A 27891-nucleotide genomic window follows, 5' to 3' on the forward strand; every position below is an offset into this window, starting at 1 on the left:
GTCTTGTGTTGAGAGTCAAAACATTATGAGCAGTTTTATATATTACACTTGAAGGGAATCTACTCCAACTCAATAGCATGTTTACGCCTGTAATCTCACAGAAAGTGATCTAACAAAACCACATTCACGTGTTCAACCGAAATATAGTTTGCTCGTCCAGCACCAACTCTTTAAGGCGTTCCACAATGTAGATTGAAGCTCCTATAATTTCCATTTCAGGACAAACATTCGGTAGAATTTCATCCGTCTTCAGCGTTTACAAAACTTTGTCCGTGTATTTAATGGATTGAAGTGAACTAACACCTGAGGAACTCGGTAGTCGACAAACATCGCAACGCGATCGATATTGTGGAAGGGTCCGAGACCTGCCCCTCGCAAACGTTCCAATAAATCTCCGATCCAGATCTGGGCTCTTTCATAGATCAATATGCGTTGACCATTATATGTAGTCTCATATAGGAAACAAGATAATTCTTCTACGACTAACTTTAAAAGGTCGACGACGAAATTCGAACAAACTTTGACGTAGTTTTCAAATATTTCATCGTAAAACTTTTCAAACTTCGCGAAGGCATTGCACCCTTTCTTGCAAAAATGAAGCCTTTGTGTTACAATCATCCGATCAGAGTATGTGTCCAAGTTCTTCTAACGTTATTTTTGAACAGTACGTAGGATTGGTAAATATCGATTTCTTTGACATCACGATCAACTGCCGCACGAAGAGAAGTAACCGATTTGACCTTCGACCTTTCACTTTGTGGCATCGCTGGGTGTCCAGAAGCAAAAATTTCGGGTATCAATCAGAAATATCCAGTTTACTGCTTGTAAATCTGTTGGTTTTTGGTGGTATTCATGCTGGGACTACTTATTCACGTCAATTATCTTCGTTCGAATGCCATTTATAACCTATAATGCAAAATTTATCAACTCCGACGATATTTACCGCTGATCATCACTAACCTCTGTCACCAAATTCTCAATTATAGTTTCGTCAACCCTTAAAAAAGCGGCGTTATTCACAATAAATTCACCAGATGCTTTACAAATTTATTAAACTGGAAAACCGTAGCAGCAGTCCAGAAACAAAACAAGTCTTATCATAGAGCCGTAAGAAAAATTAAGTTTGTTCCAGTACATGGAAGTTACTCCCTGTTGCTCCGGAGCAAAAAATTCTTGCTCCTTTTCACTCCGGTTTGCCACCAGAAGAAGAAATAAGAGAAGAAGATTGTACAGGAACGATTTTCTCCCTGTTTGCTCCGGAGTACTTCCAGTTTCTCCTGGTACTGGAACAAACCTATTGCTTCTCCATAAAGGGCTGCTGTCACAGGCCTTAGCAGCATAACCGGTTTTCAAAAGTCGGTAAAGAAGGGCCGCATAATGAACAAACATCTGAAACAGTCGTATTGCACATTTTACCCATTTTAGAATCCGAAACAAACTTTTTCAAGGATATGAATGCTTACAATGATGCATTCACTTATTATGTTTATTTTGGCTTTAAACTTAGGTTTCCAGTTACAGCCGAAAAAACTAGGAATTGAAAGTATTTATAAAATTTTCAAAGTTGATTTTCTCGATTGCATCAAATTGGAGTAACGCCCTTCTGAAATGTTGTCCTAGAGTTGTCAGTACCCACTGAGACGTCCAAAAATTTGTTTCAAAATCGTTCAACACGGGTCCAACGATGGACGTTCGTTGAACGGTTATTTGGACGTTGTCCAAATTGGTCCAACGAACGTCCGTCATTGGACGATTTTGAAACCAACCGTTCTTAGAGGGTAGGTCGTAAAGCTATACCAGCACGCAGCTTGTCATAACGTCAAATATTTGACATCTTTCGTAACATAAATTTGGACTGCTGTGTACAAGAGCACTCTAGTTCCCGGTCAAACCATTCGGAATTTGATTCGGAATCCTGAATTGAGTCAGTATGGATTCCAAATCAAATGCAACAACCGATTCTGAGTCGGAATCGGTTGTTGCATTTGATTTGGAATCCATAATGACTCCATTCAGAAATCCGAACCGGTTCCGGAATGAGTTTAACTGGGTTAGAGTGTGGCCAAGAGTCCATGAAATATCCAAACGAACATGAAATTTGACGTATTGTCAATAGAAATACGTCAGATTTCTGCTCGTTGAGATACGTCAAACGCGTCTTGGCCGCAATCTAACTAGAGTGCTCTACTGTGTACTGGCTCTTCAAATATTTGATTAAACACAGTTTACCACACGGATACGAAAAACTACCAAAAGTTGAGTTCTTTTGACACAATCTCGGGGTATCGCGCATGAAGAATTTTGTTCGAAAGTGAAGTACTATGACTAAACTGTTCAGCGTGATCAGATAAATCGTCCGTACCGTCCATTCCGAAGAAGGTGAAGATGGTTTAGGACTTTGGAGTCCGAAGAAAGAGAAGAAACCAGCGAGCAGAACAAATTAAAGTGACGTGCAAAAACTTTTGTTTGTCAAACAGCGATATGAAACGAGTCCATTATTTAGACAAATGAGCATTATCGAGGAATAGAGATATGTGATTATCGAAATAGAATCAGGTTACATTTACTGAGAAAGATTGGTATACTGCGTCATGACAGCAACTGCTCGGCTGATGCAAGAAGCTCCTGTCGTTATTTCTAAGGATGCAGCTCGTCAGGATATTGATTGGTGTTTGTTTTGATTTAATTACAAGCTGCATATTATGCTTCAAATGAGGTAAAAAAAAGTTATAAATCGAAAAAGCAAAATATGTGCTTCGTATAGAGAGAAATAAAATTCGAAGATGCACTCTGTAGAGGTAGGTATATTGAAAATGTCCACTGAATTTAATCAAATATCCACTTTGCTAATTTCGCTTTTTCATGTAGAACAAATCAACATTTTTAATTCCAATGAAATAATGCAAACGAGCTGCTGTGATTACCATATCAGTGTTGCTCGTAATACAAGACCATTAAAACAAGACGAGTTGGCAAATATCCGATGCTGGTTAACGATACCGAATCTTTTGACAATTAACTGTTAGTATTTATACTTCGCCTAGATCAAAAATTACAGTGGTGGCTCCAGAGAGGAACAAGAGCTATTCATTTCTGGAACAAGAGTGATGTACAATATAATCAACAGGAAAATAAAGTCTATCGTTTAGTAGGTAGTTTTTCCTGTTAAGTTACGTGTTAGTAGGTTGAAATATCGCGAGAAAAGTGTGATTTTGAATAGAAATTTGTCATCGCAACTTTGCCATTGAAGTATGTGAAGCAAGACGCGAAAAAATGCGCCCGTTCGTTCTGCTTAGCGCCCCCAGCGCCGCCTGGACCTAAGTAGCTGATGCAACAATTTCACGGATGGAGGAGAATTATTCACAGACATCTCATGAATTTATTTAATGCAGAGCTTGTGAGAACTATTGGTTACAAAATAATTGCGGCGAGAAGAAATGACTAGTTCTATTGGTTACAAAATAATTCCAGTAACGAAGAGTGTCTGACCAAAGTGAAGTTCGATTTTAAACCAAGTGACTTTTGAACTATGAATCATTTGATTCAACATTTAACAAGCACTATTGCCAAGACAAGACGATTCATTAAGGCAAATCAAAGAGAAAATTTAAACGCACAAATAAGAGTGCTCCTTCGATCTTCAACGCAGTGAAAGAAAATTCCAAGTTTTGTGAATAATCGATTTAAAAGTCAGATACAACAGTGGCGACGAGGGAGTTTGTCTATAATTCCAGTATAATAGTAAGAATTACAGTTGTTAGAATCATCGCTTAATTTCACAACAATGTTTAGTTTAAGGTAGAATAAATCGCTCTGGAAAGGTAATTCGTGTCACTCGCTTATCCGAAAGTTTGCTTTTCGCTAATAATTGCAGTCAGGTTTCGGTTTACACCGTAAATTCGCTCAACTTGCTGCAAAGAAACAAACCTTAAGAACACTTCAAGTCAGTCGCAGATGAGGATCAAAAGGATGTTAAACAAATTATCAAAGAAACAATGAAGTATGACATCGGTCGTTGCGAGATTGATCTGTTGTGCAAAATTCTACGAATTTTAATTTCCAAGGAACAAGACAGTTGAATACAGTAACGAAATAATAAAGGATGATTGAAATCAGTGCTGCCATTTTCTCTATTCTTAATTCTACCATTGAAAACTCTGGCACCGACAAACATTAAAAGAAGAAAAAATCAGTTTTCGGAAGCGAAAGCAATCACGAGCAGCGGCATGAGAGTTCGAATTATCCAGTACAGCTAGTATCGGAGAGGAATCATCCAGAGAAAGATGAATCATCCAGAACAAAAATGTAAATGAACCAGAAAACAATATAATTTTACAAAAAAAATATTTATGGAAGCTATAAAAAGAGAAATTGAAACACTAAAAAAACTAGAGGATACAATTAAAAAGCTTCCAATAGGAGATATAGGACAATAATCTCAGGAAATATAATTTCAAGAGCTATACAATGTAGAGATAGAATAATCGGCACGCTCATAGGCAGGCAGCAGAGAGACCCGTTCAGGGCCAGTGGAAATATAAGCTATAAAACCTGCAAATAGAGCAAAACGCCAGGACTAAAAGGGATAAGGAATCGAATAGGATTTTCGCCGCGGTATATGAATCGCGGCAACAACACGTAGATTTAAGATAACTTCTGTAAATATTTTTGAATAAAGCCAGAGTAGTCTTTGGAAACAGTGCGGCCTTATCACTTATCCGAAAACTTCTTCAAATCTGACGAGAGTTCTTCAGTTTTGATAGTTCTCAACGTTCGTTGTGATAATCTTTTGATTTGAGCCTCGGAGCTTAGATTGAAAACGAACATTATAATTAACTAGTGATCCACACTCATTCCTTAGGGAATTGGGAGTGTCACTGGAAAGAAGTGATTGTACGGATAAATAAGAGTGTGCAATCTCGAGAGAGCATAAAGAAAAGTGTGGAAGGAAGTGATTGACGGATACATAAAAGTGCACGATCTCGAACTCTGGTGCAAGCAAACATCATCACCATTTACGGTTGTGAAAGATTATATATGTAGCGATACACAACGTCACTTCCGAAGGTAATCCAACTTCAGTTAATCCACTAGTCAACGTAGCCCGACCAGCCACAGCATAAAAGAAGGACTTTTTGTTCGATCTCGCGAGTTTTAAAGTCAAACATTACAGTGGCGACGAGGGAGTTTTTCTGTAACTCTAGGGTTGACAATAAAATTGCAGTTGTTGGTATCAGTGTTTGATGTTTATTTGATGTCAAACCAGCGAACCAAAAGTGAATTGTAGTATGAGAATGCTGATGGCGACCTGAGGAATGCACCAATCAAAATTTTATCAATCCCACGCCGCGAACTACAAGAGGAAATATTGGTATTACAGTTAAGTTAAATATTAGTTGGCTTAACGTTGATTAATCGGTGATTAGTGTGTAAGCGCGGGATTGACGACCAGAGGGCGAACGATTGCACTCATCTGATAAACGTCAAATGACAGTGTCAAAAAGCGGAAGCAATAAAAGAAAAGGAAAAAAAGCGTGAAGTTACAAGAGAAAACAAGAAGCCAACGCTCGCGAGGCAGCCGCGTGCGTCCCGGGTGTGTTGCAGCAAAAAGCAAAAGTTCTGGCTTCCAATACACATTTCCTTCGTATGCGCCTTATGAAAAAACAACAGAAGTCGTCGGCCTTCATCGGAATCACGAAACCAGCGGATCTCCGCGTTCGGAACCAGAGATGACACCGACGACAGCAAGAATCAGGTAAGCGTGCACACTATTATTTCGTATTAGCGAATGGGGTTGAAAATAAAATTGCAGTTGTCGGTATCAGTGTTTGACGTTCACTCGACGTCAAACCAGCGAACCAGAAGTGAATTGTAGAATGAATGATGGCGATCTGAAGAATTTACATATCAAAACTTTATCAATGCCACGCTTGGAGCTACAAGGGGATGTATTGGGTACTAGAAAGGCAAACACAGTTCTGATAGAAGCATGAGTTCCGCTAAGCAAAATAATTGACTGTCTTAGGTTGGATCAGCTCAGATCTCAGAAAGAGGCACTAAGATAACCCATTCAGTGGCTCGATGCACAACCGGACCATCGTTTCTGAAAGTAGACGATTTATTAAGTCAAATTAAAGAGAAAATTTAAACGCACAAATAAGACTGCTCCTTCGGTCTTCTACGCAGTGAACCGGATGAGAAAACAGAAGCTGCTGGCTTTCGAGGCGGCCGCGGAACAAACGTATCTCCGCGGTCGGAACCAGAGAGGACACCGACGTCAGCAGGAATCAGGTAAGCGTGCACACTATTATTTCCTGATAGCGATTCGGTTTGAATATAAAATTACAGTTTTCGGTATCTAAACTATGTTAGAAATGTGCGCTCAGTTTACTCACAATTTTAAGTGATAGAAGTGCCCGCGAAAAACCCAACAATGGTCAATAGCAATTCCAGAGCCAAGAAAAATCCTTTGTGAACGGACAAATCGAACTGAAAGAATCCGCGAAAAACTCAAGTTCGGTACTACAAATACTAGCAGTCGTCGCGATAACCATGATAGTGATAATAGCCCTGCACGCAGTGTACCGTGCAATAACAAAGCACTAGAGGCTACGCTCCAAAGACCAGGGTCCGAAAGGCAGTAAGCCTAGCGACCCTTAGCTCGATCAAAGTGGAACACTAAAACTAGAAAGACAAAATGAAATGAAGAAATCGGCCATAAGCAAAATAATATACTTTCTTTTAAGTTAGATAAGCTCAAATCACAGAAAATATAAACAGTGCGAGAACAAAAGAACAAAGATAGCCCAATCAGAGCCTCAGTACACAACTGGACCATCGCTTCTGTGAAGAGACGATTCATTAAGACAAATCCAAGAGAAAATTTAAACGCAAAAATAAGGATGCGGACAAAAAAAATTAACAGAAAAGTATCATTATAATCCAAATATTTCATTCCTCCATTTAGGCAAACCCACCAGGAAACCGTTGCCAGCTCAAGTGCGTACTTCCGCCTTATGCTCTGCTAGTTTGTCCTCCGGGCGAAAGAAAGGTTACAAACAAAAATACTTAACAATTTAGAAAAAAAAATCAATTTAAGGAAGAAGTGCGAAGTTCTGCAACACGTCAGTTACCAACATCGTATCGCATCGGCACCGGCGTCCACCAATTAGCAACGTAAGGATCAGCATACCTCAACACCGGATGACAGTCGTAAAACGTTCAGACGAGGTGAGTTTGCGACCCGACAGGATGAGGTACAATTATCGAGCGCACCGCCCCGACGACGACGGTCACCATTGCACACCGCCTTCCAGTACGATGTTTACATAGGTCCCTTCTATCCGAGACGTGATCGGATAGAATCAGACGACGACGGTACCTGCACCTTATCGGAGTATAGAATGTAAGAAGTGTTAGGTGATAAGTAAAAGTGATAGCTCTTAAGATTTCATTCTTTTTCTGTAACTTGAGGAAACCAGAATAAAGATTATTTACTCGTTAATTTTATTTTGTTTTTAAAAACTCTCGAATTCACATTGATATATGCTACAAAGTCAGATATAAAAAGTGGCGACGAGGGAACTTTTAGGAATATTCTCAGTTTTTGATAGAAATTACAGCTGTTAGCTGTCAGTTGAGCAAGCGATTTTCTTCAAACAAAGCAAATCAAATTACGCTAGAAACGAATGAAGAAAAAGTAGCCGCCTAAAAGTAGATAGAATTATATAATTACGGATCCATCTGCCGACCCAGAAGGTATATTAAACTAGAAAAACTCTGGAAAGAGAAACAGCAGTTTTGGCATCGTATTCCTCGACATTGCATGGCAACACGTCCAGCGCTATAAAGATAGGCACATGTTCGATTGGATTCGTGTTGACTGCAATTTCTAGTGTTTTTTGTCTAAATGAAACCTGCGGAATATTTCACAAAAAGACTCTGAAATCCAAGCAATCGATTAAGATGGCGAACCTTTACGCTCAGATTCCGCGTCTTTACCCATTGAGAAGCGCAGAATATTGTTTCAAAATCCTTATTCGGATGTTGCCAAACGTTGGATTTTGAAACAAATCGTTCTTAGGGGGTAATTCCACTGAATCTTGAACTCGATTTTGAACATCCCACACTATTTACCGAGCAAATGGGATGCTACGACGGGTAGCCGGGCTCGAAGTTTCAAGGGCAATAATGTAAATCCGCCTACTCGCCTTTTCGTGTGCTGGGACGTTTTGAAAAACGTGAAAAACTCATTAAATCGCGCTTAAGTTTTCAGTAGGTCGTAAGCGAAATTGCAGGCAAAGTTCAGCTATTCGCCGGGAGAGTGCACTAGATTTTCCGTCGAGAAGAAAAAAGGAGAAATACACGTAGGAACACAACGTTGTTATATTAGTAATCTTTTTCACATTCTATTTTCTTTAACGCGCAAGAATGCAGAATCAAATGCTAAAAGCGTGAGAGAGAATAAATAAATTTTTCGTATAAAGGGGATGGTTTTAAGTAAACCGATTGCAGTTCAAAATCGATATGTTGAATTTGCGCCTTTGTTTTTTTTTTGCATTTTCAGCGTGGGTAACTAATGCGCACCTTGTTTACATTTTAAAAAATCAATTAAGATTTCGAAACTAACAATATTAATCGTTAGAAACTTTTTTATTTATAGTCGAATATTGCAGCAAATAAGTCGGTGTAAATTTCGAACTTGAAGTACCATGTTGACCTTCGGAATCACAATCCGAGAGCATATAGAATTCAATTGAAGTCCATGAAATAGCTTCCCAAGCGAGAGGAAGAACTAGTTAAGGATAATAAAATTTGAAATTCTGAGCTGCTACCACCGAAAGGAATGCGAAGGTTTAGGCATTATTTTTTGCCAATATGACGTAGAAGAAGGACTTTTTTTTCGGTTTCGCGAGTTTTAAAGTCAGATATAAAAGTGGCGACAAGGGAGTTTTTCTGTAACTCTAGGACTGAAAATAAAATTGCAGTTGTCGGTATCAGAAGAATTGGGTACTAGATGGGCGAACACATTTCTAATAGAATCCACTAGTTCCACTAAGCAAAATAATTTACTGTCTTAAGTTTGATCAGCTCAGATCACAGAAAATATAAACAGTTCGCGGATAAAGGCACAAAGGTAACCCAACCGCCTTGTAACACAAATGAATCAACATTTCTAAAATTAGACGATTCATTAAAACAAATCAAAGAGAAAATTTAAACGCACAAATAAGGGTGCTCCTTCGGCCTTCAACACAGTGGAAGAAGTTTTGAAGTTTCGTGAACAATCGATTAAACGTCAGATACAACAGTGGCGACGAGGGAGTTTTTCTGTAATTGCAGCATTTTAATAAGAATTACAGTTGTCGGTATCATTGCTTAAATTCACAGCAATATTTTTAGCTTAGAGCTGAATATGAATTCTGAACGATATTTGCTTTGCGAACGCTTCTAGACAAGATAATACTTTTTGGCAAAATAAACAAATATTCAAAAAATAATAATATTTACGTAGTTCTGAATTACTAATTATTCGCTTATTTGTTGTTAAATCTCGGAAATCTTAACATTTCAATAGAAATTACGGGTGTTGGTTATTATTGTGTAGTTTTCTTTTATTTAAGAAATGTGTACCTAAAGCTGCCTTCAAGACCCGTAGAAAAAGAACTGTCGAATATGAGTAATGACAAAAATGAAAACTCCACCATTTTGGAGTTATGGCTGATGAAAAGACGTTGGTACGCATATAATAGCAAACACGACGATCCGTACCGAGTTAAAATTTTGAAACGAGATAGATCTAACCAGCGTTTTACTGATTACTATTTGGCACCTGTAAAAGAAGCTTTTGTTAATAGGATACAAAATATTAACAAGCTCCATATTTGAAAATGAGCATCCTATTGTAGCAAGAACGCAGCAGGGATTGCAAATTACAAATAGATAAAAACATAAAAAATATATTTCATGAGAAAGATGTCCTCATTTCCTCACTAGATAAGGAGGAGTGCCATCAATAAAAGGCAAGCTTCCAGTTGCTGGATTGAATACAAAATCTCCGTGTACGTTCGGGGTTATGAAATTTTGAATAGACTTTAAATTGATGTTGTTCGTGGGGAGAAATTAATTAGCATTTTCATGACGACACAAATGTGCAAAATCTATGATATCCTAACGCCGAAAAGCTTCAAATCTAAATATGAATGGAACTGTTTCCTCTCATACCGAAATAGATGATTTTAAAACTAATTTTATCTGTCGTTTTCCGCGATGCCCTATTTAGATACTCTAAAACTGACCTATTTCTAGTTCCTTAAAAGTAAATTACTTGTTTGATACGATGCTTCAATGTAGTACGCCGAATGTTAATGTTCCGTGAAAAAATCTTCCCTTCTCGTTGCAACTCGGAACAGTTTTGATGTTTCCACACCACCACGGCCAAAGATTTTCGATTTCCCGGCAATATTCAGCACTATCCAACGCAGCAGCAAGTCTGCGATAAAAATATAAATTAGAGAAAAGAATTCCCAAGAAATGAAAAGCGCACTTACCATAAGGTGGTCGAACCAGTTTTTCAGTTGCGGTTTCATACCATCGAATTCGAACTAAAACTCCGATATTCATTTTCTTACTGAATAAAGCATGGTTTTAGAATTAAATAATATGAAATGAAAAACACTCACGTTCACTTTGAATTTGTAGGAAGTTCACGATTGGTGAAAATTCACGGAACCTTCAAATGATATTGATTCTCTTTTTTGTATGATTTGTGCACTTTTATCACTGTAATGGCTTGTTCGTTTTCATTCCGAAAACGAACTTTTATCGTTCACATAGTATTTGTTCAACTATGCAACTATTTAGTATTGTTGAACTTACGAAATGTTCCAGCTTTGCACTACTGTAATTCATAGCCAAATACCGCCATTTGTAATAACACCACAGCCTTCCGACAATTTAGAACGCACATAGCTGCACTAAATCAATAAAGCTTATTCTGCTGCTTCTTTTTTTAATTCCCCATTTGTTTTGTTTGTCCAACTGAAAAAGATAAACTAAATTTAGACAATTTCACTTTTTCAAACAAATTCCGATGTTGCTTACCGAAACGAAACGATGCGCTATATGCAGCAGCCGCCAAGTTGTGGACCAAGCGCGGATGACCGGATAGAATAGCGCTGGTTGGAAACTAACCTCTAATATGCCGGTACGATCCTCTCCAGCTGATGGATCTGTCAGGTATGATGCTTATGTACAGCGATGGCCGTTAATTTAAAGGCAGCCGCATAGGTAGGTAGAGAGAATTGGTGGTTCTTCGGATGTGTTGGTAAGACCGAAACGATTTACGTATTAGGCGTGTGCTGTGAATGAGAGGTAGGCAAAAATCGTAGTGCGTAGCGAGTGTGTGAGTGCGACAGCTGGATATTCTGCCTGTACGTTGAAATTCTTGTTTAATGAAAGGCGGCTACCTGGCAAAAGATTATTATGTATTTGACCGATATTTGAAAACTGCGAGAATCATCCTTCGAATACTGATTTAGTGATTTGATATTTATTTTCGAAATAATATTAAAGATTGAGATAAAATTCTAGTGTCTGACGAAATATCATTTAGTTGCTTTTTTTCCGATCGAATTACGACGTATTTGCAATCCAAAGTAAACTGTCAGTTTGTGAATCATCATTCCGGTTACTTTTCTCTTTCAAGGTTGTTTTTCTCCTTTTTCACAGTCCTCAGTCGCTTCCCCATTCGTTTTTTAACATTCCCTTTACATTCTTTCTTTTCAACTATCACATTTTTGCAGTTATCAGCATCTTTGACGAAAAAAATTGTTTAGAGTCACTGTCTCCGACGTAATTATCCAGTCAAAAACGTAATTTACTGGCTAACGGGGGGAGATCTGCTAACTCGGATGCGCTACTTGCCCTTCAATTTGTTGGTAAATTGAGGGCTATTTTCCTTCAATCTATCTGAAATGCAACATTTCTCGACAAACATATGATTACGGCCTAAAAGCCAACTGTCATAATCCACTTTGAATGGAAATTCCGGACAAACCGTTACATGCCAATCACAGATGTTGGTAGTAAACGAAAGAGAAAAGTTTTCTCTTTCATAAACTGTTGTGAACTGTGTTCAGCTAGTAACGGTTTGTCCGGAATTTCCATTAAAAGTGGAATTTGACAGTTGGCTTTTAGTCCGTAATCATATGTTTGTCGAGATTTGGGCGATCCTTATTTTAAAGGATATATGCTTAATTTCGATGATTTGGGTAAGCGTCCTTAATTTTACTTGAAAAAGCCATAACACAAGTCTCAATCAATGGTATATTTGAATTCTATCAGTTCAAGTTCATTCAAGAGAATGAAACATTTCAATCGCCAGTTTAGCAAAGATCAACCTAAGATTACTAGATTCCATACTAACGCTTCACAAATGATGGTCCAGTAACCGTGAAGCGGTGAACTCAATAATACTATGCTTTTGCTGCCCTCGTTAATAGGCGTCGATCGCGTCGTGGCTATTTGAATGCGTTGACAAAATACGATGGTTTCAATTCAAACAAGGTTAGTAAACACGTTGTCGAAATCTCGCGTGTTTTTTGTAAACGGCCAATAAGCATGCTGTCAAAATTCACTTTGAGCGCAAATTCCGGACAAACCGTAACTCGCCGAGAATGGATGTTAACATTTTATGAAAGAGAAAAGTTTTCTCTGTCGTCTACTGCTATGACTTATAATCTGCGATTAATGGTTTTTCCGGAATTTCCCTTCAAAGTGAATTTTGACAGTATGCTTATTGGCTCTTTTCAAAAAACACGCGTGAAATCGTCTTGTAGAATTTGTAAAAATAATCAACTGACTAATATTTATGTGGGATCGAATTACTACAACCACTGCAGGTTGGTTCAATTGCTTCTAATAATTAAAATACCTAGCGGGTAATGCCCTTTTTAAACAAGTAAACAGAGTTTACCGTGCACTTTATTCGTTCATGTGAAGCGATCGATTAAAAGGCGTACATCCAGAACGGTCTCGAACGGTTCGGAATGATTGAGTGCAAACCATCACCCATACCAATGGAACCACACCTGAAGCTAATGAAGGGCAACAAGGATCGAGCTACCGATAAGCCATAGCGTGAACTTATAGGGTGCCTAATGTATCTAACGGTAACCTCGAGACCAGACATTTGCGCAGCGGTGAACTACTTCGCTGGATTTCAGTGTGAAGCTACTGACGAGCATTGGATGCATCTCAAGCGTGTATTGAGATATCTAAAGGGCACCATGGACTATAAGCTGCTGTTCTATCGTAAAGAATCAGCAGAGATGTGTAACCCGTCAGGGTAACAATTTAGCACTGGGTGGAAATATACCCTTTTTTGCGTATACACTCCGTAGAGTGTATTGTTTACGTAAAATTATGCTCACCGCTGTTCGGTACCGTTCACATTTAGTTGTAAATTTTTGTTCATTTTCGCGTTTGTGAACGGTTCTATTCGTACAGATAGGTTAGATAATTTTTGTTTTATGTTTGTGAATTAGTAACATAGGGCTTAGGTAGGCTACCGCTCTCCTCTTGCAAAAATTCGTGTGTACTGGTTATGCTGCTCATCGTTGACAGCTGTGCGACAAGGCGGTTGGCGGTTTGTGATAGTGGAGTGCGGAAGGCGGCCATCGAGTTAGAGAAAGTGACGGACCACAGCCAGGAACAGACGTCCCAAATTTGTTCTTTTTTCGGGACAGTTTCCCGCCACCGTTATAAAGTTCAGTGCGCGCGTGTGACGAGAAGTGAAATCCGTCAGTGTGTCGGTGTGTGGTCCGGGCATTCGGAAAAAGTCTGGTGTCGGGTCGCCGATTTGGAAAGCTAATCGTTAAGGAGCCACTCGCTTCCCCGATTAACCATAAAGGACCCAGAAGACGCCTTTCCGCTCTCGCTGTGAAGGATCAGCCGAACGAGCCTAGCTCTCCTTCACAGCTAAACGTCAAGGAGAGCGAAGCAGGGCGGACAAAGGTTCCCCCTGGGAAGTTTACTGCGGTAACTTCCGGGATCGTTTACGGCGAGTAGACGATCCGGCGATTCGTCGCCAACGTCGCTAGGGAGGTTCCAACAAAGGAGCCAAGCTCACCTCCCTAGCTAAACGCCAAGGACCGCTGCCGGAGCAGCCAACGACCAAAGGAGAACGCGGCCGTTGTTGTCCCGGCCGGTCGGAGGAAACCGCCCGCCTTTCCGCCCGCAGCAGTGAGCCACCAGCAGCAGCAGTGAAGTGGAGAGTTTGAGGACAATAAAATCGGTAAATTTAGTAATTTATTTTGTTTGTTTACTTTTGTTTTTTTGTTGTTACGAAAATCCGAAATTCTGTAGAGGCACCTAGGCCGCCCTGAAAAGAAGGGTTCGCCGGGCAAACAAGAACCCGAGTAGTGGGCAAGCCCCTACTTACATTTGGCGCCCAACGTGGGGCACACTGAAAAAAATATTTTCCTATTTTGGAAAATATTTTTTTCTTCCGGAGTGTGGGGTGCTTCTACTAAATCGAGGATTTTCGTAGAACAGTCGGTGAGGTTTCTTCCGCAATATTGTTCCGCGGTCGTATTATTTATTTTTTTACATTTTTGGTATTGTTTTTCTTTGATTTTTGCATTTTCCTTTTTTGTCCGAATTTGTGGATTGCGTTGTTTGTGTTTGGTCTGCCGGACGAGTAGTTTGAAGGTTGTTGTCATTTATTCGGTTGCGGTGGCCAATCGCCTTGAGTTCTCAATCCGGTTTGAGACATTTTTGGAGCAGCTTGATTTCCTGAAATTTTAAGGGAATCGTTAGTGGGCGAAAAATCAGAAATTTTACCGTATCAGTACTTATATGCTTTGTGTCTTGGTGATTTCTTCCAATATAGCGCAAGTTATGATGGCGTTGGAGAAATTCAACCAAGCGTGTGTGTTCATGCGCGTCGATCATTTACATTTCGATGAGCTGGATTTTGAGTTGCTATCTCGAAGCATTTTTATCTCTCCTGATTCGGATCTTTCGGGTGTACAGCGGCAGCGGCGTCTTCGGGGAATTTTGTCGCATGAGCGGTCGTCTCGGAGGGAATTAGTTCGCAATTTCCGGGGTGACGTGGGTGAAGAAAAGGAGATCTGCCTTGGTAAATTACTAACAATCAAGGAAGATCTCCAGTACCGGTGCCCAAACAAGGAGATTTACCGAACACGGTTGCTTCATTTGGGGTCTAGGCTCCAAGTTATCCGAAATTATGCGGCAGGGGAGGTCAACCAGGAAATTTCGGGGTTGCTGGAGGAAGTTCTAGCAGTTTATGCCAGTCATTTTAATGACGAACAGGCAGCACTTCCTCCCGACAACCAAGAAGGGGAGGATGGAGAGATTTTGGGAGATTTGCTGAGTACAGACGTACCTGCAATTCCACAGGGATCCAATCCTTCCGATAACCAAGGATCTCTTTCTAAACAGCTCGTAGGGGACGACCTGTTGCGTGTCTTGTGCGAGATGAGGGACGAGATTCGACAATTGCGACAGCAATCCGACGATAATAGAGCCCTAGCGTCTCAGGGGTCTGATGCTTTTTCAAAAGCTACTGAAACGCTAATTGGTGGGATTGCTTCACTGACAACCATTTCGTCAGTTTTAAGAAAGACGGTTCAAGAAGTTGTCTCACTTCGTGAATCCGTCAGTGAACTTCGGGCACTAGTACATCAGAAGGAAAGTGCTTCCGAGAAGGATCTGCAGACCGATCTGGAAGATTTGCGTTTGATGGACGTACCCGATTCACTTGATACACCAGAGATTCCTCGCCCAACACTGGCGCCCAGTCCCGATCAATTTGTGTTGAAGGGAGGATTCTCGGGTCAACAAAATATAGGTCCATCACTTCCAATCGAGAAACCGAAACAGAATACCGGATTCACAGCCCCGTACCAAACTCAGAACCAGCCTCACGTTCCTGAATGGACCGAACAGCGGACGGGACCATCCTATCCGAACTTTTCAATATCTACCAACGCGGGAAACGGATTGATGGCAGCCCCAAGGAATTACTCGCGTAACCCGCAACGCGTCGCTGACTGGAAAATTCGGAAGTATGCTGGAACTGATGAAGGAACGGGACTAAATGAATTCTTGGACACCGTAGCGAGTTACGCTGCGTGTGAGCAAATGTGCGAAGACGAACATTTCAATTCTGCGATGCATTTGTTCACTGGCACTGCTTTGACCTGGTATCAGGCTATGCGTGCGCAAAACCGCTTGTTTAACTGGAACCATCTTGTTTGCGAGCTCAAGGTAAATTTTGTTCATCCTGAACTTGATGCTACGCTCAAAATGAAGGCTCTCCAGCGCCGGCAGATGCGTAACGAATCTTTCCAGGAATATTTCCTGGAAATGGAGAAAATATTTCGTGCTATGTCGGTTCCAATGGCACCGAGCGAAAAACTCGACGTGCTCAAGCGGAACCTGAAAGCCGACTATAAACAAATGCTTATCCTCAGGCCAGTGAACACGCTCTCAGAATTGATGAGTCTTGGTAAATCGATCGACGCCTCCAAGACGCCGATTTATCAGAAAGTTTTCGGTTCTTCTCGGGAAGTTGCTGCTTATTCTGATAATCCACCACAAAACAAACAAAAACAAAACAATCAAAACCAAAAGAGAGGTGGACAGAATAACGGCAACGCAAAATCCAAAACCTTTTGGAGCAAGAATGCCAAACCGGCAGGTCTTGATTCAAACAAGCCTCCTGACAACCAGAAAAAGAAACAGCAAGGGAATCAGGATGGCAAGAATCTCGAGGGAAGCAATCAAAAACCGATCGAACCACCGCAGAAACCTATGATGTGTCTGGAGTATTTGGTGGAAAAGCATCGTCCTCCCGTGCTCGGCGTCTGCTACAATTGTGGAGACAAAGGACACGAACATGAGGGATGTCGGAAACCAAAGCGGGTCTTCTGCATCGTGTGTGCGTTTAAAGGTTTTGATGTTTCTCGTTGCCCTTACTGCCTAAAAAACGGGATCAGAACCAACTGAAGTCGCAGTTGGCAGTAAAGCAGCGCTCCAAAGAACAACTAACCATCCATCCCCAGATTTACGACAGTTTTCGACCGGCTTGTGATGAGGACTATGATAATTCGTTGTCTGTCGAAACCATCGTCCTTGACGACCCGTTCGACAACCGTCCATTTGCAATTGTCGCAGTGTACGGCAAATCCTTCAAAGCCTTGCTCGACAGTGGTAGTAACGCCACGATTATGACTAAAAAGCTATACCGAAAGTTTTCGAAAAGTCCCTTGAAAAGGTTGGAACGACCATTCGAACTACGTTCTGCCAATGGTCAATCCTTACCAATCATTGGACAAGCGTATCTCCCGTATACTTTTCAAAATTTGACAAAGGTCCTATGCACTCTTGTAGTAGAGCATCTGACCGTCAACTCCATTCTAGGTATGGACTTTTGGCGCGCCTTTGGGATTTCTCCTGAGATACAAAACTGTGCTCTGTTGAACTCAGGTCAGGAATCGGAAGACGACGAAGAAGATGAAGTACCGCGTGAGTCGATACTCACTTCGGAACAGTTAGCGCGCGTAGAAGAAGTAAAGAAGTGTTTCCAGGCAGTAGAGCACGGAAAGCTAAGCCCAACCTCATTCACAGAGCACAGGATTGTCATCAAAGATGAATTCCAAGGTGCGGCACCCGTTTGCCGATATCCTTATCACATGAGCCCAAAGAAGCTGTCAAAGGTCTGGGAAGAGGTTGACCGATGGCGGTCTATGGGAATTATCGAGGAGTCTGATTCGGATTGGTCGCTTAATATTGTGGCGGTCACGAAACCAGACGACTCAATCCGCCTTTGTCTAGACGCTAGGCCTCTCAATGAGCGTACTGTACGGGATGCATACCCTCTGCCCCACCCTGGGCGAATATTGGGCGGCTTACCCAAGGCGAAGTACCTGTCTACCATAGACTTGAAGGAGGCCTTTCTCCAGGTACCCCTGGCTAAGGATAGTCGCAAATATACCGCTTTCAGTGTTCCCGGCAGGGGTATGTTCCAATTTACCCGTCTACCATTTGGTCTCGTCAACAGCCCCGCTACTCTGGCGCGACTGATGGACCAGGTTCTAGGACGAGGTAAATGGGAACCTTACGTTTTCGTCTACCTAGATGACATCATCGTGGTAAGCGAAACGTTCGAGCATCACATACAGTTGCTCAAAGCAGTGGCCGATTGTCTAGCAAGAGCCAATCTAACCATCAATTTGGAAAAATCCCGTTTTGGAGTCCCCGAACTAAAGTTTCTTGGTTATTTGTTGAATCGGGACGGACTCAAGGTCAATCCTGACAAAATTCAGCCGATTCTCGACTACGAGAGACCGGTTACCGTGACGAAACTTCGTCGTTTCCTCGGGATGTGCGGTTATTACCGCCGTTTCATTGATCGGTTCAGTGAGGTCACTGCTCCCTTGACCGATCTGCTCAAAACGAAAACCAAGAGCTTAGTTTGGAACTCCGAGGCAGAACTCGCGTTCCTTAAAATTAAGGAACTTCTAGTCACTCCTCCAGTTTTAGTCCCACCAGACTTCTCCAAAGAATTCATTCTTCAAACAGACGCTAGTGACGTAGCAGTCGCTGCTGTTCTGGTGCAGGAGTATCCCGAGGGTGAGAAAGTAGTTGCTTACTTTTCGCACAAACTGACCACTCCCCAAAGGAACTATCATGCAACTGAAAAGGAAGGTCTGGCGGTGATAATGGCGGTTGAACACTTTCGAGGTTACTTGGAAGGTTATCATTTTCGACTGGTCACTGATTCGTCAGCGATTACATGGATACTGAAGACTAAATGGAAAACCAGTTCACGTTTGAGTGGTTGGAGTTTAGAATTGCAACTCTACGACATGTCTATTGAGCACCGGAAAGGCAAGGACAATGTCGTTCCAGATGCGTTATCCCGGGACGTAGCAGCCGTTTCCGCTTTGTCCACCTCAGACTGGTACTGTTCCATGAAGTCCAAAGTTATCCAAAATCCTGACGACTATGCCGACTTCAAAGTAGAAAATGATCAACTTTTCAAGTATGTAAACTCGAAAGTTGTTCCGTGCGACTCGCGGTTCAGTTGGAAACTCGTCCCAGCACCCGAGTTCCATCAAGATTTGATTCAACGTACCCACGAAAATTTGCTTCACGTGGGATACGATAAAACGATCCACGAAGTGCAGTTACGATATTACTGGCCTCGTATGGGATCTGAAGTACGAAAGTTTATTCGAGAATGTGGGACGTGCAAGGAAATCAAAGCTCCTTTCGTCCCAGTCCAGCCCGAAATGGGTAAGTCGCGTGCGACTAATGCACCATGGCGAATGGTTTCTGTGGACTATATTGGTCCTCTTCCAAAAAGCAAACGTGGCAATCAACACTTGCTTGTCGTCCTCGACGTCTTCAGCAAGTACGTCATGTTAACCCCCGTTCGCAAAATCGCTAGTACGTCACTATGTACGATACTGCGCGAACAGTGGTTCAATCGCCATGGCAGCCCGGAAATTCTGCTAAGCGACAATGCCTCCACTTTCACCTCGAAGGAGTTCAGTCAATTCATAAAAGAAACCAACGTCAAACATTGGCTGAACTCCTGCTATCATTCGCAGGCTAACCCAGTGGAGCGAACAAATCGCTCGATAAACACCGCAATCCGGGCATATGCTCGAACCGAGCAGCGCAACTGGGATGTCCACATCACCGATGTGGAGCGCATCCTAAATACTACCGTTCATTCCTCCACTGGGTTTAGTCCACATTTCATTATACACGGGTGTGAAATGGCATCTGCCGATGACTTCAGCAGGATTTCCGGTGAGGGTGACCTAGAAACAAGACACCAACAGATAGACAAAATCCGGGAGATTGTGGTCAAAAATTTGGCAAAGGCAAGCGAGGGCATTCGACATCAGTACAACTTGCGTCATCGAAAGTTCTCCAAACCTTTTGAAACGGGACAAATGGTATACCGTCGAAACATGAAGTTGTCGAATGCACTCGAGTCTTACAATGCTAAACTTGGACCACAATACTTACCGGCAAAAATTGTCTCAAAAAAAGGTGTATCCTCCTACGAGCTGGAGGATTTAGCAGGTAAAAATCTCGGAGTTTGGCCAGCAAATCTCCTTAAACCAGCATAAAAACTTTTCCGTGCCGTCTGTGGACTGACGGTATGCTTTTATATGGATTACTCACTTGGGAGTTTTCCAAAAGCAGCCGTCAGTTCCCGACGGCAACAACACGGACTTTGGTCCGAATAAAAAAAAACAAACATTTCTCCGTCTTCTCTATTTTTATTGTGGAAGACCAACTCTGCCGCGAGAAGGTTCTTCAACACCTTCTTGCAATTTTTCAGAGCCACACTCTCGCAGTGTGGTAAACAAACACTCGCACGAAATATATGCTCCGGCCCCGATGACGACTACGGTAGGGTGGAATGCTCTATTAAAAAAAGATGGGTGGGTAATGTCTGCGACATAACCGGAGAGATGTAGAATACATAAGGAACACGTTCTTCAAATATGTTGATATTCATTGGAATTTTCGGACAAAAGGTGATTTGGGCGAGGAATATTTCAAATTATTCTTTACAAAAATGATGGTAGTCCTGAAAAGGACCGTTTTTGTTGGCGTTGTTGGCCTTGGTGGGGGAGATGCGCTGGCTTCGATTCTCGTTGGATGCTTCTAACTTCTTACTATTTCCGGGCTTAGCTGTTGTCCAGGAGGCGATTCTGACATGATTGGTGTAGGTGTAGGTCGTCAACCGGTTATAATTTTTCAAGCGTTGTTTACATTTGAAATTAAACCACTGGATCAATTAAAGAAAGTATTGGTCTGTGATATGAAAAGTACGAAATATATCGTCGGGTTTCTGCATTGCCGTTTTTGACAAATACAAGATCAATGCATGTGCCTGCAAGTGTAGTTGCTTGTGATGGATCAGAGATCAAACGAAGCTTGAGACATTCATTCATAAAATGCACAAATTTCAAATTCTCTTGTTTTGAAACATCTATGTTGAAGTCGCCTGAAACGACCATTGGAACATTCTGATTTCTAGATTAAATATTCTACATTAAAAGATGGGTGGGTAATGTCTGCGACATAACCGGAGTGTCGTAACTACACTTGTGACGTTAATCCAAATCTAATGATATGCAACGAAATTACGTTTGCATGTGACATTTTCAAATGATTCGTTATAATTATGGTTAAAAATTCTAATTGGGAATTCTTTTCCATCACCAACTATTTTTCTTTTTTTCGAATCTACAGCATTCTTTGAAAATATTGTTGAAATGTTATTGATGAAAAACTGAAAATGCGTTTGGCAACACTGCTCACTAAATGGATGGTGGGAAGACGCACATTCGTTTTGATTATGCTAGTATTAGTAGCAGAAAAGAATGAAAAGACAAATGGCCCGAAAACGAGCAAGCGAGAGAGCGATAGTAGTCGAATACGAACTACTATCGCTCTTCTAAACTAAAAAAAAAGATGGGTGGGTAATGTCTGTGACATAACCGGAGCATCGTGACTTCACTTCGAGATGTTAATTTAAATCTAATGATTTATGCAGTTAATCAAAGGAGGCTGCCAAAAAGTTCGAATAAAAGCAAGCGACTAGTGTACTTTGCACGTTCTATATTTTATCAACACTAGAGAGAATCGATAAAATAATTCAAAGTGTAATAGCAACATGCAATTGTGGCAACACTGGCCATAGGATGGTGGGTGAACACGCACATTCGTTTTAGTTATGATGTATTAGCAGCAGAAAGGAATGGAAAAGCAGTGCGCGAAAACGAGCGAGAGGATAATTTAAATTCTCTTTCTATCCACATATCGTATTTCTAACCTACTTGCTGAAAATTGTTATACACCATAAAATGTAAATTTCAGTTTAACTCTTATTAGAACACAATTAATTGGTCCTGTAAAGAACCGTTTATTGTTTTATTGCGGGAGCATAATTCAGACGCACTCCCCGCGGACACGGTGAGCTAGAAAGCACTATTTTGCATTCTCGAACAAACCGACCAAGTAGGCATCGTTGTCTTCTCGGGGCATCATTACGACTGAGCTTTGTAAGCGTAGCTCAACTTTGCAGTCCTGCACAATCTCACGACCCAGACGCTGGAACGATAGCCTACTCTGTTGCCCTTTAGTTGGGGCGAAATTCTTGCAGGGCGACAGTTCCGATGAGTCACCAGTAGCTGGGGCACTTTTTCCGTCCGTCGCTATTGCCAACTGCTTTCCTTCGCTGGACTGGCTGCTTGCTAGTGCTTGAACGAATACGAATGATGAGAAAAACCGAACGACCAATATTCATATATGAACACACGAGAAAGCACTACCATCGCTCGTTTTTGTGCCATTCCTGCGCCTTTCCTTTCCGTTCGGCTACCAATACTAGCATAACCAAAACGAATATTCTGTCTTTCCATCGCCTTCAATCTAGTGGCCAGTGCTAGCAAACTTGCATGTTCAGTTTTTCAATAACAACATTCAAACAATATTTTCAAAGAATGTTGCAGATTTGAAAAGAAGGAAGGAAAAGATTTTCACAAATTTAAATTCTTTCGTGTTATTTGTTAGCGCTGATAAAGGCTATTTAGTTTGCTACTAGCAAGGAGCTGCACAAACAAATCGATTTATGCAGTTAATCAACGGAGGCTGCCAAGTTCGAATAAAAGCATGCGACTAGTGTACTTTGCACGTTCTACATTTTATCAATACTAGAGAGGATCAATAAAATAATTCAAATTGTAATAGCGACATGCAATTGTGGCAACACTGGTCATGAGATGGTGGGTGAACACGCACATTCGTTTTAGTTATGATGGTAGTAGCAGCAGAAAGGAATGGAAAAGCAGTGCACGAAAACGAGCGAGAGAGGATAATTTAAATTCTCTTTCTTTCTTTCCACACATCGTATTTCTAACCTACTTGCTGAAAATTGTTATACACCATAAAATGTAAATTTCAGTTTAACTCTTATTAGAACACAATTAATTGGTCCTGTAAAGAACCGTTTATTGTTTTATTGCGGGAGCATAATTCAGACGCACTCCCCGCGGACACGGTGAGCTAGAAAGCACTATTTTGCATTCTCGAACAAACCGACCAAGTAGGCATCGTTGTCTTCTCGGGGCATCATTACGACTGAGCTTTGTAAGCGTAGCTCAACTTTGCAGTCCTGCACAATCTCACGACCCAGACGCTGGAACGATAGCCTACTCTGTTGCCCTTTAGTTGGGGCGAAATTCTTGCAGGGCGACAGTTCCGATGAGTCACCAGTAGCTGGGGCACTTTTTCCGTCCGTCGCTATTGCCAACTGCTTTCCTTCGCTGGACTGGCTGCTTGCTAGTGCTTGAACGAATACGAATGATGAGAAAAACCGAACGACCAATATTCATATATGAACACACGAGAAAGCACTACTATCGCTCGTTTTTGTGCCATTCCTGCGCCTTTCCTTTCCGTTCGGCTACCAATACTAGCATAACCAAAACGAATATTCTGTCTTTCCATCGCCTTCAATCTAGTGGCCAGTGCTAGCAAACTTGCATGTTCAGTTTTTCAATAGCAACATTCAAACAATATTTTCAAAGAATGTTGCAGATTTGAAAAGAAGGAAGGAAAAGATTTTCACAAATTTAAATTCTTTCGTGTTATTTGTTAGCGCTGATAAAGGCTATTTAGTTTGCTACTAGCAAGGAGCTGCACAAACAAATCGATTTATGCAGTTAATCAACGGAGGCTGCCAAAAAGTTCGAATAAAAGCATGCGACTAGTGTACTTTGCACGTTCTATATTTTATCAACACTAGAGAGAATCGATAAAATAATTCAAAGTGTAATAGCAACATGCAATTGTGGCAACACTGGCCATAGGATGGTGGGTGAACACGCACATTCGTTTTAGTTATGATGGTAGTAGCAGCAGAAAGGAATAGAAAAGCAGTGCACGAAAACGAGCGAGAGAGGATAATTTAAATTCTCTTTCTTTCTTTCCACACATCGTATTGCTTATATTGCTTTCTGAAAATTATTTGTTATGCACCATAAAATGTAAATTTCAGTTTAACTCTTATTAGAACACAATTAATTGGTCCTGTAAAGAACCGTTTATTGTTTTATTGCGGGAGCATAATTCAGACGCACTCCCCGCGGACACGGTGAGCTAGAAAGCACTATTTTGCATTCTCGAACAAACCGACCAAGCAGGCATCGTTGTCTTCTCGGGGCATCATTACGACTGAGCTTTGTAAGCGTAGCTCGACTTTGCAGTCCTGCACAATCTCACGACCCAGACGCTGGAACGATAGCCTACTCTGTTGCCCTTTAGTTGGGGCGAAATTCTTGCAGGGCGACAGTTCCAATGAGTCACCAGTAGCTGGGGCACTTTTTCCGTCCGTCGCTATTGCCAACTGCTTTCCTTCGCTGGACTGGCTGCTTGCTAGTGCTTGAACGAATATGAATGATGAGAAAAACCGACCGACAGAATCGCGCTAATATGCACTACTATCGCTTTCTCGCTCGTTCTCGTGCCGTGCATGAGCCTTTCCTTTCCGTCCGGCTTCTAATGGCCTAACCAAAGGAATATGCCGTCTTTCCCCCACCAAGTGCTCTCGTCAAGCAACCCAATGCGAATAACCATACGAACAAACATGTAGTGGACCTATATATAAACTTTTCATTATTTTATTGTTCGGTTGGTCTACCATAACGACGGCTCTGTGCGGGATGGGCTGAAAATTTTCACTTTTCCGAGTCGTTTTCGAAAGATTTTTCAAAACACATTTTTTTTGTTATTAGTACATGTTATACATACTTCAAATTTTAATACAGCATAGAGGAACATATTTGCAACAAATTGGCCTAAAAATCAAATCATTCTGTTAAGTATGATAAAAGTTATTAACGTTCAAAATCTGACGCGGCACCGCAGCCGATATTTTGAAACGGGACCCCTATATTGAAACCTTAAATGTATTCTACATTAAAAAAACACTAATCTTATACCGTGCCGTTCTCCCGGGCACCGGACGCATCTAAATACACTACCTGTCGTGTTCGGCAAACAAATACAAAAAAATTCTTTTGCGCCCCACTCGCGCAGTGAGGTAACCAAATTATCCACTAATTTGCTTTGCTTTGCCTTTCTTACCAAACCAGTACCAGTGTTTGGAAGAAACAAAACGAACCTATCGTACCGTCTTTTCACCGCCGGATGCATACACATTCATTCAACATAAAATTTTTCAAAAACCCCTTTCTGTGGGGAACACTCGCACCTACGGGTGCACTAAATTATATAAAATCTCCTTGTTTGGAGCACAATCTCACAAGAAAATCACTACTCCCTTTTCCAACAGGGACACAACACTCGCGGAAATGGGTTTCCTGCGCGACTACTACTCCGGAGCCGACCGTAAACGAAAAAAAAACCGCGAATAAACACAGTTTGCTAACCGATTTCGCGAACTGTTTTGTATTTATTTACGATTTTGATGATTCATTCATCATATCGAATGGATCATCGATTTGACACTTTCCCCGATGTTCGCATCAATGCTCTGCATCATGCAGGTGTAGCCCGATTTGGATCAGAGTAGTGTGAGTGGAAGAGCGAATGGGGTAAAAAGCGCCTCGCGTCTTCGATTTCGAATCGAATAAAATTTCATTTCGCATAATTTTGGGTTTGTGGTTAAACCTGGGGTGGTTCGTTTGATTCCAGCGGGAATCATTTTGATCTGTTTAAATTATGCGAAAGACATTCTTTGGTCCCTCTCAAACGTTTCTTTTGCCATATACGAAGCGTTTTGAGGCGAAAAGGGACGAATAAACAAACATTTTGTCCGGAATGTCTGCGAGTGGGAGAAACGATGACGTGTTAAGCGGTATTGTATGTGTGAATGTATGAGTGTGGAATCGAACAGAGTGAATGAATGTTCGAGTGAATGATTAGATAAAGTTGTTTTGGGGTTAATTCGAAGTGCTTATCGGAATGTGAATGATCGAGCAGGCCAGTGATTGAGGATGAATGAATGAAATTGTATGAATGTATTTGGATAGAAACCCCAGCACAAGCGTATAGTACTGGTACCGTGAGGACACGAAAGACATTTCTGGACAGTCGATGAAAAAAAAAACAATATAATGCCGACAACCGTTCCCCTGCAAGTTGAAACATTGAAAATTGTCAATGCCACTTGCAGAATTTTGGGAATATCGGTTGTTTCCGATTTTGTATTCGGATTGGATTTAGGGTTCAACCCATAACCGAATAATGACGATGGCTGATAGCCTCTCGTTTCGCGTATGCTGTCAGTATTATCAGGCAAAACACAGGCAAACTTTTCACCAATGAGTACATCCGGTCGATTAATTTTTTGATGAATTTTGATAAATTGCGGAAGAAATAATTAGGTGTAGTTAGTTTTTCTTTGTTTATTTATTTATTTATTCATTTCGTTCATTATTATTGTATCGGTGTTAGGTGTTAGTTTAGAAAAAAAATTGTTGCCAATTTTTTTCCACCCGGTGTGGGCGAGATTGTAACCCGTCAGGGTAACAATTTAGCACGGTGGAAATATACCCTTTTTTGCGTATACACTCCGTAGAGTGTATTGTTTACGTAAAATTATGCTCACCGCTGTTCGGTACCGTTCACATTTAGTTGTAAATTTTTGTTCATTTTCGCGTTTGTGAACGGTTCTATTCGTACAGATAGGTTAGATAATTTTTGTTTTATGTTTGTGAATTAGTAACATAGGGCTTAGGTAGGCTACCGCTCTCCTCTTGCAAAAATTCGTGTGTACTGGTTATGCTGCTCATCGTTGACAGCTGTGCGACAAGGCGGTTGGCGATTTGTGATAGTGGAGTGCGGAAGGCGGCCATCGAGTTAGAGAAAGTGACGGACCACAGCCAGGAACAGACGTCCCAAATTTGTTCTTTTTTCGGGACAGTTTCCCGCCACCGTTATAAAGTTCAGTGCGCGCGTGTGACGAGAAGTGAAATCCGTCAGTGTGTCGGTGTGTGGTCCGGGCATTCGGAAAAAGTCTGGTGTCGGGTCGCCGATTTGGGAAGCTAATCGTTAAGGAGCCACTCGCTTCCCCGATTAACCATAAAGGACCCAGAAGACGCCTTTCCGCTCTCGCTGTGAAGGATCAGCCGAACGAGCCTAGCTCTCCTTCACAGCTAAACGTCAAGGAGAGCGAAGCAGGGCGGACAAAGGTTCCCCCTGGGAAGTTTACTGCGGTAACTTCCGGGATCGTTTACGGCGAGTAGACGATCCGGCGATTCGTCGCCAACGTCGCTAGGGAGGTTCCAACAAAGGAGCCAAGCTCACCTCCCTAGCTAAACGCCAAGGACCGCTGCCGGAGCAGCCAACGACCAAAGGAGAACGCGGCCGTTGTTGTCCCGGCCGGTCGGAGGAAACCGCCCGCCTTTCCGCCCGCAGCAGTGAGCCACCAGCAGCAGCAGTGAAGTGGAGAGTTTGAGGACAATAAAATCGGTAAATTTAGTAATTTATTTTGTTTGTTTACTTTTGTTTTTTTGTTGTTACGAAAATCCGAAATTCTGTAGAGGCACCTAGGCCGCCTTGAAAAGAAGGGTTCGCCGGGCAAACAAGAACCCGAGTAGTGGGCAAGCCCCTACTTACAGATGTTGGAGGTTTTTCGTGGACGCGGATTTGGGAAATGATCCCAATGACAGGCGCTCGGTTTCTGGATTTGTTGTGAAGTTGTTAGGATCAGTCGTGACATGGGCGACCAAAATCAGTCGTCTGTGGCTTTGTCGATCACGAAGGCAGAGTTGATGACCTTGTGTCAGGCTAGCTGCGAAGTTGTAT

At 41.6% G+C, this 27891-nt stretch overlaps 1 protein-coding gene and 1 pseudogene across 1 annotated transcript in view; both read right to left on the reverse strand.

Annotated features, from left to right (window-relative positions):
- The window catches only part of LOC131685555 (glycerol kinase), a 515121-nt gene that overhangs the window by 235000 nt on the left and 252230 nt on the right, over positions 1-27891 (reverse strand). The window lies entirely within an intron of this gene.
- On the reverse strand, positions 36-27805 carry LOC131681018 (queuosine 5'-phosphate N-glycosylase/hydrolase-like; annotated as a pseudogene).

Source organism: Topomyia yanbarensis, chromosome 2, assembly GCF_030247195.1.
Source record: "Topomyia yanbarensis strain Yona2022 chromosome 2, ASM3024719v1, whole genome shotgun sequence".
NCBI lineage: Eukaryota > Metazoa > Arthropoda > Insecta > Diptera > Culicidae > Topomyia > Topomyia yanbarensis.